The 13,898-nt window shown below is 35.9% G+C and overlaps 1 protein-coding gene across 1 annotated transcript in view; it reads right to left on the reverse strand.

Moving 5' to 3' along the window:
- Positions 1-13,898, reverse strand: part of LOC107692520 (somatolactin-like) — a 42,043-nt gene that overhangs the window by 5,963 nt on the left and 22,182 nt on the right. The window lies entirely within an intron of this gene.

The following is a 13,898-nucleotide window of genomic DNA, read 5'->3' on the forward strand; positions in this document are numbered from 1 at the left end:
GTTTTTTTTTTTTTTCCTCCACACAGTTTTTTTTTTTCCTGGCTTTGCCATCACAGAAATAAACAAAATAAATTATATTTTAAAATATATTAAAACAGAAAATATATTAATAATTAATTAGAATTTTTAAAGTGTAATATTTCACAATATAACCATTTAACTGTGTGCATGATAAAATAAATGAGTGTTCACTAGTGACAAGAAGTGCATTTATTCAGTTGCAGAACGACTGAGAATGGGAGACGTTTCAGACGTGTGCTCCCCTTCACTTCAGCACTAGGCGCGAGTCAAGCGAGCGCGGAAACGGTACTGTGCTCGCAGCGCGTGCTCTTCAATTGCACGCACAAAGGCGCCGGCGCGCGCTGTAGACTGTATCCTTTCATATCCAGGGCCGGATTTATTCATAGGCATTCTAGGCACGTGCCTATGCTTGCTTGTCCAGGGGGGCTCAAAAACAATGAAGATATAGGCTATATAATATTTTTGTTATACTATGGGATATCTACAACAGTAAAAGAACCAAAACCCAAGAAGACACTGAGCAAAGAAATATAACAAACAATAGGGTAAAAATGACAAACTAGTTCCACATTTTCAACCTTTTTTATGTACGGAAATCACGCTTTCTTTCACCCGTTCTCTCTCACACATGCACACACATAGACATGCACTTGTGCACACACGCGGAGACGCGGACAGAAACTTGTCATCAGCACTGCGGCTGTCCCGCGAATTGATCAATAAAAGAGTTTCACAGCTGAAAAACTACATGACATTTCTCAGTAGCGAGGTTCTTGAAGCAGTTCAACTTAAAGATTCGCTATTAGTAGACGCTGCTGCTGAACACTACTGAGAGACGCACAGACGCAAGTCTTAATCTCTCCCTCTCTCCCTTTCACTCTCTCTCTCTAATAACTGCGTTAGACTGCATTAATAACTGCGTTAGTCTACATATCAATGGCTCAAGCCTCTGTTATTAGCTCTAAAATGACGTTTTGGAATTTGCAACGGAAGGTTTGGGATGAGGTGAGTAAAAAAACAGCTAGTTCAACACACACGAGATTTCGGGACGAAAACATGTCCAATGTCTTGAAACAAATCATCTGAACAATTGATGTGTGATTGTGACTTCACGAAAAGAGGTAAATCCAGCCCTGTTCATATCAAAGCGCAAAATAAACTGCAATGTCGTGGTCAGTTAAGTTATGAAGTTACCAAAATGCAATTAAAGCTGCCTTAAAACTGTGCATGCATGTAATATATTTTATACAAGTCACATTTAAGAATATGTCTCTGAAATGGTTTTCAAAACTGTATATACTACTGCTAACATGTCTGCATGGTACATATGTCATACATGTTAGGTTTTTATATATTTTATTTATTTGTTTGTTTGTTTCAATAAACCATTGATATAACTAAAAAAAAAAAACTATAAAGTAAATTTTAAATATATTAAAATATAATATATACAATGGAACATATTACTGTATCATTTAAAATGTAATAATATTTCACAATGACCAAATAAATGGGTGTGAGTGAGGATAAGATACATAAAAAAAACATTAAAAAAGTTACCATATGTGTAATATGTGTTATGTTTTATAAAGAGTATTCTTCTTTTTCAATTTCAATATATAAACATATGTACACATAAAACAACTTTATCTGTATGTAACTCAACACGTATTGATGAACAGCAGCTCTGCAATAAACTAAATGTTTTGCAACAACTACAAAATGAATGAAATGTTACTGTAAATACTGTATCTCTGCTGTCAAACGAATTGAAAAGAAAGAAGGTTATGTTAGTGTAGCTGTTTTTACTTTCTCGTAAAATTGGTTTCTATATGAGATTCTGTCCGAGGTCACCTACACAAGCGCAGATAATTACACTACAGCATTTGTTTGTGTGTGTGTTTTGAGTCTCTTATGAATTTATTTTATTTTTTGTTGTATAAACTAGTGGTTCTTTTGCATCCTATTATCTTTCATGATTTATTTTATTTATTTATTGGACATTTTATATAATTAAGACTTCTTCAAAGCATGTTTTTTTCTTGCCGTAGGGAGGAAGGCGATGGTGTGTCTGTGTTGATGAGATGAGGTGATTTGTCTCTGAGTTCTTCAAAGATCTGCTGCTCTGTGTAGAAGCTGTAGGCCGCCAGCCAAAGCAATCTCTCTCTGAGCGTAATCCACATCAGGATACTGAAATAATGCCGTCGCAGGTGGGCGGCGGACTTCATTAAGTTCTGAATATTGCAATTCTCTTCACATTATGATGTGTCCTACATATTTGAGTCCCCAAACCACACAAATGTGGCTTAATCCAATTTGAACATTAAAGCGATGGATTGGGTCTGTAAAATTCAGAATTAAGCCCACTTTGTTCGGCTGATTCGCATTACAGCACAAACCAACAGACATTGTATTACAGCTCAATTGCCGTGCTTGTCTATTTATGTTAAGCACAGCGCCCACTCTATAATAAGTTTGAAATATGCTGCATTTCAGGGAATAGTCAGAATGTTCCAGAAAAAAATATTTGGAAACAAACAACTTTATATGTTATTATTTGCAAAACTTGTGCTGGGCTTCACTAAATTGACTTTAAATGAGCTAAATTAATGGAAAACCCAATTCTTAATAGCAATCCTCCTACACCCCCAATATAATATATGGATATATATTAAATATCCAGTTATGAAATACATTGTTTTATGAAGTAAACCTTATATATAAGCTCATAAAAGTTTATGCATGTGTAATGCATTTTTGAAAATATGTCATGTACAATACAAAATATTGTATTGATTAGTCATGCCAGTAAAGCACTTGTGTATATACGTTTTTACTATGGGGATTTTATATATGTTAGAAACTTACAATCTTCATCTTTCCAGAGAATGTACATAGAAGTAAAGTATATTGCCTTATAGGTAACATATATGGCAATCTCACTTATATAGGGCAATGTAGGTAATATATTTGATTTCTGTATGGGTTTCATTGACGATCTGTCTTGTCCTTTCTTTGTCCTTCCTGATGAGGTGATTTTAGGGGTCATTTGAGTTTTAAAGGGTCCGTCTCAGTGCCAATGAGAGCGAGAGGCTGAGTAACTGTAGCTGTCCACAGACTCACACTTACACAGGTCAGACGTCAGAGAGCCATTCCTTATTCACACATCTTCATCAGGACACCTGCAGCTCAAAGTGTCTCAGCAGCCGCCACACACCCAAACCATCCCAACACCCTAATCTCTTAATCTCACTCCACGAGTCTGCTTTCATTGCATTAAAATGCAGCCTTCTGACTCCAGCAAGAGGAAACTGTGTGCTGCCATAAATCCACAACATGAATGTTTATGTGAATATTCACTATGCAAATAAAATATATTGCAATCACACATACACTTACATTTTTACATATACATTTAAAAAGAAAGATGTTTAATCAACTTATAGCAAATATATACTATAAATTAATGAATGCTGTAGTGTTCTTTCTTTTTTGTATTTTGACATATGTTGTATTTTCAGAGGCAGTGAAGGAAGTTAATTTCAAGGTCATAAAATATGCAATAATCAATAGACCAACATATTTTATTGATATCCATTTGCTGTATATTTATTTGACCATCTCCCTTGTTGTTTTCTTTCAGAAAATAATCATATTCATAAAATCAGTTCACGCTGTGATCAAGTTTTGCCACATATTTATTTCCACTGTAAGACCTCTTTGAAAATTAATAAAGCAAAGTAAAAAAAAAAAAAAATCATGCAAATCAAAAAATACTAATGCAATCAAGTGGAGCAAACTGTGCAATTATTTTATTAGCTTCAGCTATTATCTCCCAAAAAAACAATCAATAAAATATACAAGAATAATTACAAGGTCAAACTGCCCTGCACTCACTATATTCAAAGAAAGAGTTCAAGGAAAAAAGAAGTGCAACTTCAAGACCCCTAGGTGGGCTCCAAACACAAAAACAGAGCTAATGGCCCAGAGCCACATCAACACCGAAGAGATTCAGCACACAAAATCATTCATATGACAGAAAAAAAGATAAATCAATCAATACATACATACTGTACTGCTGCTGCTACAGCCACATTACTTTGTGGAGACAGACAGACAGACAGACAGACAGACAGACAGACAGACAGACAGACAGACAGACAGACAGACAGACAGACAGACAGACACTGACTGACAGACAGACAGATAGATAAATAAAATGAAACCATGAAATAAAGTTAAAGCCAAACTGGACAGAATTTGTAGGAGGACTAGCCAAGATAAAAAGGTTCACTAGGTGGCCCCAAACTGCTCAAGCACCGTCTAAATATGTTGCAGATGCCACGCTCTCTTTCAATACACTAAAGCACAGCAATAATACTGGAGTATGACTTTTGGCCAAGCAGAGCTTTTCTCCTCTCCAGATCAGTAGAGAAACGATACATTCACACTCCTTTCTGTGAGTGACTGGAGCATTCATAATGCAGCACTGCAAACTACGGTGGAGACTATACAAGTACAACATGCTTTTCAGTGTATTACACATGTACAAATCAATCGCTGTAAATAAGTGCATAACAAAAGTCAACATACATAAAATATATGATTAAATGTGTAAAAATGTTTTTTAAGTTGTTTTAAATTTGAATATACTACAAATATATTTTTATATATTAATAACTGAGGATCACAAGAATCAAAAACATTCAACAAGATTAATTTTCACTTAATCTTAAAATAGCTTCACTTATTTGGAATGAGTTTTCTAAGACAACAAACTTAACATTTACCATGAGATTAGTAAAACGACAATGAACATTAAGATGTGATTGCATATATATATATATATATAGAGAGAGAGAGAGAGAGAGAGAGATAGCAAACACTGACTTTTCAGTGGTTTATATAGCAAACACTGACTTTTACCATGGTAACTTCAGCCTAAAATATGTTAACAAGCCAGGTAAGGATAGCTGACCACATTAATTCTCAAATATTAGCAGATTTTATCTTTCAAAAACAACACTGATATAACTACATATACATACTACATATACGTGTCGATGTATTTTATAACTATTGTAAATAAATGCATTTATTGTCTACTAATTACCAAAAATCGCAATTCTGTCTCTTTAACTCAATGTATTCCAATTGCCCGGTATGAACTTCCTGGAACTAGTTGAGGTCTACGTGAATCACGTGACGGATCAAGCGTTTCAAACTTGCGTTGTCGAAACTCTCTCTCTCTACGGCTCTGCCTTGAGCGTCAAAAAGCGACACCAAGGGGTCCTGACCAAGTGTCAGTTGGGAGTGAGACATGTTGCCCCAAGACTGCCAGTGTGAATGTGTTACACTTGAGTGGGTGAGAAGGAGGTTATCAAATCAGCCTTTTTAAGCACTCCCAACAGATAAAGTCTGGCCCAGGCTAATTCATATTAAGGAACGGGCAACATGCCCTCTCCAGATGTGAAGAGTGCAAAGAGACTCAAGTGCTGAGCCACTTTAACCCAGAAGAGAGCCGCAATTTCAGAACACACATGAATATTTATTATTCCCCGACGTTCCGGATCAAGCGTTTCAAACTTGCGTTGTCGAAACTCTCTCTCTCTACGCTCTGCCTTGAGCGTCAAAAAGCGACACCAAGGGGTCCTGACCAAGTGTCAGTTGGGAGTGAGACATGTTGCCCCAAGACTGCCAGTGTGAATGTGTTACACTTGAGTGGGTGAGAAGGAGGTTATCAAATCAGCCTTTTTAAGCACTCCCAACAGATAAAGTCTGGCCCAGGCTAATTCATATTAAGGAACGGGCAACATGCCCTCTCCAGATGTGAAGAGTGCAAAGAGACTCAAGTGCTGAGCCACTTTAACCCAGAAGAGAGCCGCAATTTCAGAACACACATGAATATTTATTATTCCCCGACGTTCATGGCCAATTACCGCACAGCTTCCTCTCCTTCCTCCCTATGTTTGATTGACACGCTAACTAATCAATCTGGGTGCTATCAACTTTATAATTAAGCTTCATTGGGGGTTGAATGTGGTGTTATGAGTGGGTATGCGTGTGTGTGTGTTGATAGTAATTTACATTAATTCAGGCTAGCACATTTTAAGCACAGCCCTTCAAAACATATATAAATAAATAAAAAATAAAGAGGCATGACCTTAAAAGGAATATTGCAATAGTCTCACAAGAGTCAAACATGGGATAAACAAATATAATATACAATTTCAAAGCATTTTCTTATTTCAAATGATGCCAAAAAATAAATAAATAAATAAACTAAGCAGTTTTCCTCCTAAAATAATGTCAAATTTCTTTTAACCCATTTTGCTGAGGTTTGTAGTGAGGAAACACTCCGGCTCGGCCTAGAAAATGGTTTCTGTATTTTATGGTTGTCTCACCTCTTATGTGAAAGCCGGCATCATATGATCCAGTATTTCAGTGCTTGCTGAATGTTGTGATTGTGTAAATCTTGACAAATGTTCTCGTGCAGTGGAGGTTTCTCTTCCTTTATATATTGTAATGCCTTCTTGTGTCCACTTGCTCCAAGCTCAGTTATTGAGAAATGCAGTGTCCTGATTTATGATGATTGTTATCACTTAAAGCGCACTAAAGCAAACTTAATAAATGTCTGTGTGTGTAGGAGGAGGACAGCTTTAGTGCAGTGAAGCCTGCAATGCTCAGTGCATCAGCTCGCTGGCGATTGTGACAAATACATTAGCTGAAAGCAGCCAATGCATTGTTTTCTAATGAGGATTTGCTGATACAAAGGGACAATGTGTGTGTTTTACAATGTGATACCAATTATCCTTGGGCGAATACAAGAATGAAGGGTGAAAAGAAAATATGCATCTTTATGACGGGCGTAATTAGATCATTCTACGTCCATCTTCTTGTCAGCCAACAGAACGAAATGTGGATAAAATAAATGCTTAATGTATTGGAGGAGTGGCTTGTTTTGATATATAAAAAAAAGCTTTCTAACGCTCTAATTAGCATTAGTGCCTTCAGAAGATGCTTAGCAACTCAAAACGAATTAATTCTTGACGTGCGTTAAAAATGTCTGCTTTGCTCAAAGCCCCATTTTAATTAAAATTTTGCATAAATACATCAGGTTACTGAGGATGTCGATGGATTTTCTTTTTTTGGATCTGCTGCAGCTTTCTTATATCCCAATGAATGGCATGCACATTAATATTCAGTAGCAAAATGTCCAATATTCTAATTTATTGCACAAATGAATCTTATAATTCACATGCACAACACATTCCATTTGAACAAAGGAGACTTAAGCTCAGTTTTGAACACTTGTTGTTGCTGGTTTGGTCTGTTTATTGACTTTCCAAATGATGACGAGGTTTTGAACAAACCTCCTAACTTTCAGTATCGCCTTCAGTTTGCTTTCTTAACCCAGAAGAGAGCCGCAATTTCAGAACACACATGAATATTTATTATTCCCCGACGTTCATGGCCAATTACCGCACAGCTTCCTCTCCTTCCTCCCTATGTTTGATTGACACGCTAACTAATCAATCTGGGTGCTATCAACTTTATAATTAAGCTTCATTGGGGGTTGAATGTGGTGTTATGAGTGGGTATGCGTGTGTGTGTGTTGATAGTAATTTACATTAATTCAGGCTAGCACATTTTAAGCACAGCCCTTCAAAACATATATAAATAAATAAAAAATAAAGAGGCATGACCTTAAAAGGAATATTGCAATAGTCTCACAAGAGTCAAACATGGGATAAACAAATATAATATACAATTTCAAAGCATTTTCTTATTTCAAATGATGCCAAAAAATAAATAAATAAATAAACTAAGCAGTTTTCCTCCTAAAATAATGTCAAATTTCTTTTAACCCATTTTGCTGAGGTTTGTAGTGAGGAAACACTCCGGCTCGGCCTAGAAAATGGTTTCTGTATTTTATGGTTGTCTCACCTCTTATGTGAAAGCCGGCATCATATGATCCAGTATTTCAGTGCTTGCTGAATGTTGTGATTGTGTAAATCTTGACAAATGTTCTCGTGCAGTGGAGGTTTCTCTTCCTTTATATATTGTAATGCCTTCTTGTGTCCACTTGCTCCAAGCTCAGTTATTGAGAAATGCAGTGTCCTGATTTATGATGATTGTTATCACTTAAAGCGCACTAAAGCAAACTTAATAAATGTCTGTGTGTGTAGGAGGAGGACAGCTTTAGTGCAGTGAAGCCTGCAATGCTCAGTGCATCAGCTCGCTGGCGATTGTGACAAATACATTAGCTGAAAGCAGCCAATGCATTGTTTTCTAATGAGGATTTGCTGATACAAAGGGACAATGTGTGTGTTTTACAATGTGATACCAATTATCCTTGGGCGAATACAAGAATGAAGGGTGAAAAGAAAATATGCATCTTTATGACGGGCGTAATTAGATCATTCTACGTCCATCTTCTTGTCAGCCAACAGAACGAAATGTGGATAAAATAAATGCTTAATGTATTGGAGGAGTGGCTTGTTTTGATATATAAAAAAAAGCTTTCTAACGCTCTAATTAGCATTAGTGCCTTCAGAAGATGCTTAGCAACTCAAAACGAATTAATTCTTGACGTGCGTTAAAAATGTCTGCTTTGCTCAAAGCCCCATTTTAATTAAAATTTTGCATAAATACATCAGGTTACTGAGGATGTCGATGGATTTTCTTTTTTTGGATCTGCTGCAGCTTTCTTATATCCCAATGAATGGCATGCACATTAATATTCAGTAGCAAAATGTCCAATATTCTAATTTATTGCACAAATGAATCTTATAATTCACATGCACAACACATTCCATTTGAACAAAGGAGACTTAAGCTCAGTTTTGAACACTTGTTGTTGCTGGTTTGGTCTGTTTATTGACTTTCCAAATGATGACGAGGTTTTGAACAAACCTCCTAACTTTCAGTATCGCCTTCAGTTTGCTTTCACTTTTCTAAGCAATCAGTTTTACAATTTTCACAATCAAAATCTTGTATGCTTGCATTGATCGAGGGACTGAAACTGCATCTTGAAACCAAACTGGACTCTTTCGACTGTGAAAAGTAAGAAACCACATATAACCCACCCAGAACACCTGAGAACCTGCTAAATATTAATGCTAACATTTGCAACTGTTTATTAAATAATATATAACATTGTATCACTCAAAATTGCTTTGCACATTACATTCAATCAATCAATCAATCAATGTATCAATCAATGTATCAATCAATGTATCAATGTATCAATCAATCAATCAATCAATGTATCAATGTATCAATCAATCGATGTGTAGGATATCAGACCGAATCAGACAATCTAAGATTTGGTCAAAACATGGTTGAAACACGAGGAGCCGAATTCCACAGGGGCCCAAGACACAGGATGTTCGTAAATCAGATCCTTGCGCCACAAGCCTGAACCAACTAGCAGCTTTAACCAACCAACCAACCAACCAACCAACCAAATTTCTTGTCCCTTTCATCTAGTATACCACTTCTATGATGATTATTTATTTAGAAAAAAAAAGAAAAAAAAGAAAAAAAAATGTTTGTGTAAAAAAACTAAACAAATCCAAAAAACTGGGGTTATTGACACTGGTGTTTATTAGTGAAATAAAACTAGTACTAAAGTAAGCCCAGCAGGCAAAGGACGTCAATATAACATCAGGTTGACGTTGGACATGACGTCAGACAGACGTTGCATTTTTGTTGAGAATAAAAATCGGGTTGTTGTCAGTATTTGACGCCAATTTAACGTTGACTTAAAGCTGTATTTTGGTTACACAACCTAAAACAACGTCAGCTGACATCGATATTGGACATCAAATTAACATGGACATGAACTGACATTGAATTTTGGTCACCCGATGTTGCAACCAAAATTTTATCAAATATCAACTTCTTATGACATTGTGTGCCTGCTACGAGATGTCAATTGACATTTATGATAACTAAAAAAAAAATCTATGTTGAAATTTTGAATTCAAAAAGACCCATTTAATCGCATGAACACAGTCTGAATTTCATCTCGGCTAACAAGGAAATCATGGGGATTCAGACTAATTTTAGGACATTAATGCACATGTAAACAGACCCATCGAATTGTGTACATTAAGGCACTGTAGAACGCAAATACAGCCAAACAGACGATTATTCAGACCCGAGGCTCACAGTTAAGGTCTAAATGATGAAGTTCTAGGCAGCAACATCTGGCTATAAGTGCCTGAGCGTGTGCGCACGCAAGCGTCCAAACAACAAAGCCATCAATCAATCAACCAACCAGCACCCAACGCGGGCCTATAAATAAATACGGAACTGGAGCGTTCTGTTGCACGAGCTGTTATGTATGCGGTGTGTGTGAGGGGTGGGGTTATGGAGAGATTAGGTAGATGACAGTTCTGGGCTAAAGATGCATTACCGCTTCGCTCCGAGCATAATTAGGCCCTCTATGTTGAAACCCAACCACCTACTCCACATCTCGCAACTTTCATCTCGTCCTTGTCCTCCTGTCACCCTCCGGCTAAACTCCTGAATCCTAATCTGCAATATTTTCCTCTCCAAAGGTAGATGTAGCCCACACTGCAATACAGAAGCGATGATCTGAAGAAAGAAGGCTGCAAATGAGATCAGTCACATCGATATCCTTTCCGTACGCCGCAAAGATATGCAGCCACACAACCAGGATGGACCAATCAGATTCGGCGCCGGAGCGCAGCTGGAGTCGCGTAAACGCCGTTCGTTTAGTGCTACTCACTTTTCCCCATACCTCCTTTCATCCACACAAAGTACATCTGAGTCTCGGCCTGACGCTTGGAAGTCGCCGAGCCCAGATTATATTTTCTTCAAAGCGGGATCCGAGAAAGTGACAAAAATAAAACACGCCGTTTGCCCTCCAGGACTTTGGTTCTTCAGAGACTTGTAAATCTAAGGTGTTTTGTCTGTGAGGATAAAGACAGTCGAACGCACTGAGTTGGTTTCTTTCATTTTTTTAAGCCACTGGCTATGCCTCTCTCATGTCCGCCCCTCCTCGCTGGTTATCGGAGGATCAAACGTAGCACGCGTCGGGTCTCGCTGTCAAACACGATGTCTCGGAAAGGAGCGGGAGGACAGATGGCTGTTAAGAGATGTATCATGCATAAGCAGGGCACCTCTTCGCCCTTTTTTCTTGTTTTCAAAGCACACGCTATCTTTGAGCTCTGAATGTTTCTCCGCTGTCCGACGCGGCGTCTCCATCCGTTTGACCTTTTCGCTCAGGAAGGCCGTTGACAGATTTTCCAGTCGCTGAGGGTTTTAGTGTGGTTATCAGATCAGTTGACTTCCGTATCTTTTTTAGCTTTCTGTCTGTTGCCTGTGTGCGTCAGAGTTAGTTTGAACTATGGTAGTCTAAAGATTCACTGATTGTTGTTGAGGCATTAATTCAATGCAGTTGAAGCTTGAAGGTTAAGTGGGTCATTTATTGATGTTAAAATATCTTCTTCTATTCCAGTTCAGTGTGGACATACAACTACAGTAGATTTAAGTCGTTTTGAAGGTTTATTCATGCATAAATGTAACAAGGTTACTTACAGACTGACCTTATAAGTTTGGGGCAGGGCTATGCTTTTTTTACCACTGACAGATGAGTTCAGGAAAGAAGAAAAAGAAAAAAAAAAACTCATTGACCTTAATAATTTATCACTTAAATTGATCTTAATCATAAGCTTATTTCCAGTAAAAATATAAATTGAAAATAAATTGACTTATACAGGATTCAACTTACTTACCCCAATAGTATTCTTTATGCATATACCTCACATATTTATAATTGCAAAGATCTGCAAGTGGGGAAAGACACATTTATTTCTAAATTAATTCTCTGAAAATTAAGAAAAAAGTTAATAACTGAAACATTTTGAAGTCTGTTTAGATATTTCGATTTTTTTATTTTTATTTTTTTACTTTTTCTCAATTTTTTATCCTATTTTTTTTAAATAACATTTTAATTAATTTGGTTAATTAATTACACTGGAGAGAAAAAAAAAAACTCATTCAACTTAATAATTTATCATTTTAATTTATCTTAATCATTAGGCTACTTTCCAGCAAAACTATCTGAACACACACACACAAAAAATAATAATAATAAATGAAATGTATTATAAATAATGAACTTTATTTTCCTTTCCCCAAATGGCATTTTTTTATTATTTTTTTAAAGCATATACCTCACAAAATCTTTTTTTTTCATTTATAATATTAAACATCTGCTAGTTGGGAAAGACAAATGTAATATATTTATATTTAAATTTAAAATGTGTTCTCTTGAAATTAGGGGAAAAAGTCCTAAAAAAAGGAAACATTTTAAAGGCTATTTAGATATTAATAATAATAATAATAATAATAATAATAATAATAATAATAATAATAATAATAATAATAATAATAATAATAATAATAATAATAATAATAATAATAATTATTATTATTATTATTATTATTATTATCATTATTATTATTATATCCATAGATAGATAGATAGATAGTCTCTGCAAAGTCGTACATATGTAACAAATCTATCAACAAATCTTATTTGTATCCTACTTTTTCATTTGCATTTACATTAAATGCTATTATGTATTTTTATTATTATTATAAGATGAAGCAGTGTCGCACTGAAAGAGCTGTGCTTCGTCAAATGCAAATATGCTTTTTCAAAGTTGAGGGTAAGGTTTAAAATCTATGCATATCGACTAATTAGAAACATTCCACTGTGAGGGGGTGATAGAGGTGAATGCATATTCGGCATATTCAAATCAAAATTTTGTATTCTTTATTTTTTTCCAGTACAGCCTACTTCATATTCGGCAGCTCTAAGAATAACAGAAGTGTTTTGATAATTAATGCAGTAAGGGTTAGGGGTCGATCCTGACACTTACAGCCAAGCTCTCCTCCAAAACAAAATATCTCCTGCACCTTCTGTTTTATTGTCTGCCGTTCCGGGTGCAGTGTGTGGCAGTGATTGTCAGCTAACCTTTTGAAAACCCCTCTCCTTCTACTTACCATGCTGAGTCTTCACCCTCTCCCACAAACACCCTCATTGGGATTCGGGGCACAGACCAATTGCTCACTAGGTCCCATATGAAATGAGATTTAACTGAAAAAACAAAGAAGCAGAATACTTGCTAAGACTCTGCATAAATCATACAAATATAGAGGGAGATAAAAACAAAGCATAATTAATTCACTTCAGATTTTTTAAGGAACATTTTGCATGATACGTCCATTGTCCTCCTCATGGAAGCTTCCCTGAAGGTCTTGGCAGCAGTATGCTCATCCTCTTTGTGCACTTAATGTCATGGTGGCGTCAGAGGAGCCATAATCATCACAACAACAATGATGGTCAAATGTGTCGCTGGGCTGAATGTGTGAATAACAGCAGTTATGCTATCTGGGACTTTAGAAGCCGCACACACATGTGCCTAACCTGTAAGATTAACGAGTTTTGCATTGTCTCGTAATTACTCATGCAAAACTGTGGCAGGATGTTGCTATGTTTTTGCTAATGTGTTCTGAGTGGTTTTTAGAGCATAGCTATGTTGTTGCCAGGGTGTTCTGGGTGGTTGCTTATTAGCCCAAGTAAAAAGTGCCTATCCAAAGACTATATTTTGGTCCTAATATGGGATATGGGTTGGGTCCCAAATTTATTTATTTATTTATGTATTTATTTATTTATTTGTTAATTAAATAATTAATGTCATAATAATAATAATAATAATAATAATAATAACGATGATGATGATAATGTTGATAATAATAATAACAGTTATTATTATTATTATTATTATTATTATTATTATTATTATTATTATTATTATTATTATTATTATTATTAT

The sequence above is a fragment of the Sinocyclocheilus anshuiensis genome, unplaced genomic scaffold (genome assembly GCF_001515605.1).
Source record: "Sinocyclocheilus anshuiensis isolate Anshui unplaced genomic scaffold, SAMN03320099.WGS_v1.1 scaffold1082, whole genome shotgun sequence".
Classification (NCBI taxonomy): Eukaryota; Metazoa; Chordata; class Actinopteri; order Cypriniformes; family Cyprinidae; genus Sinocyclocheilus; species Sinocyclocheilus anshuiensis.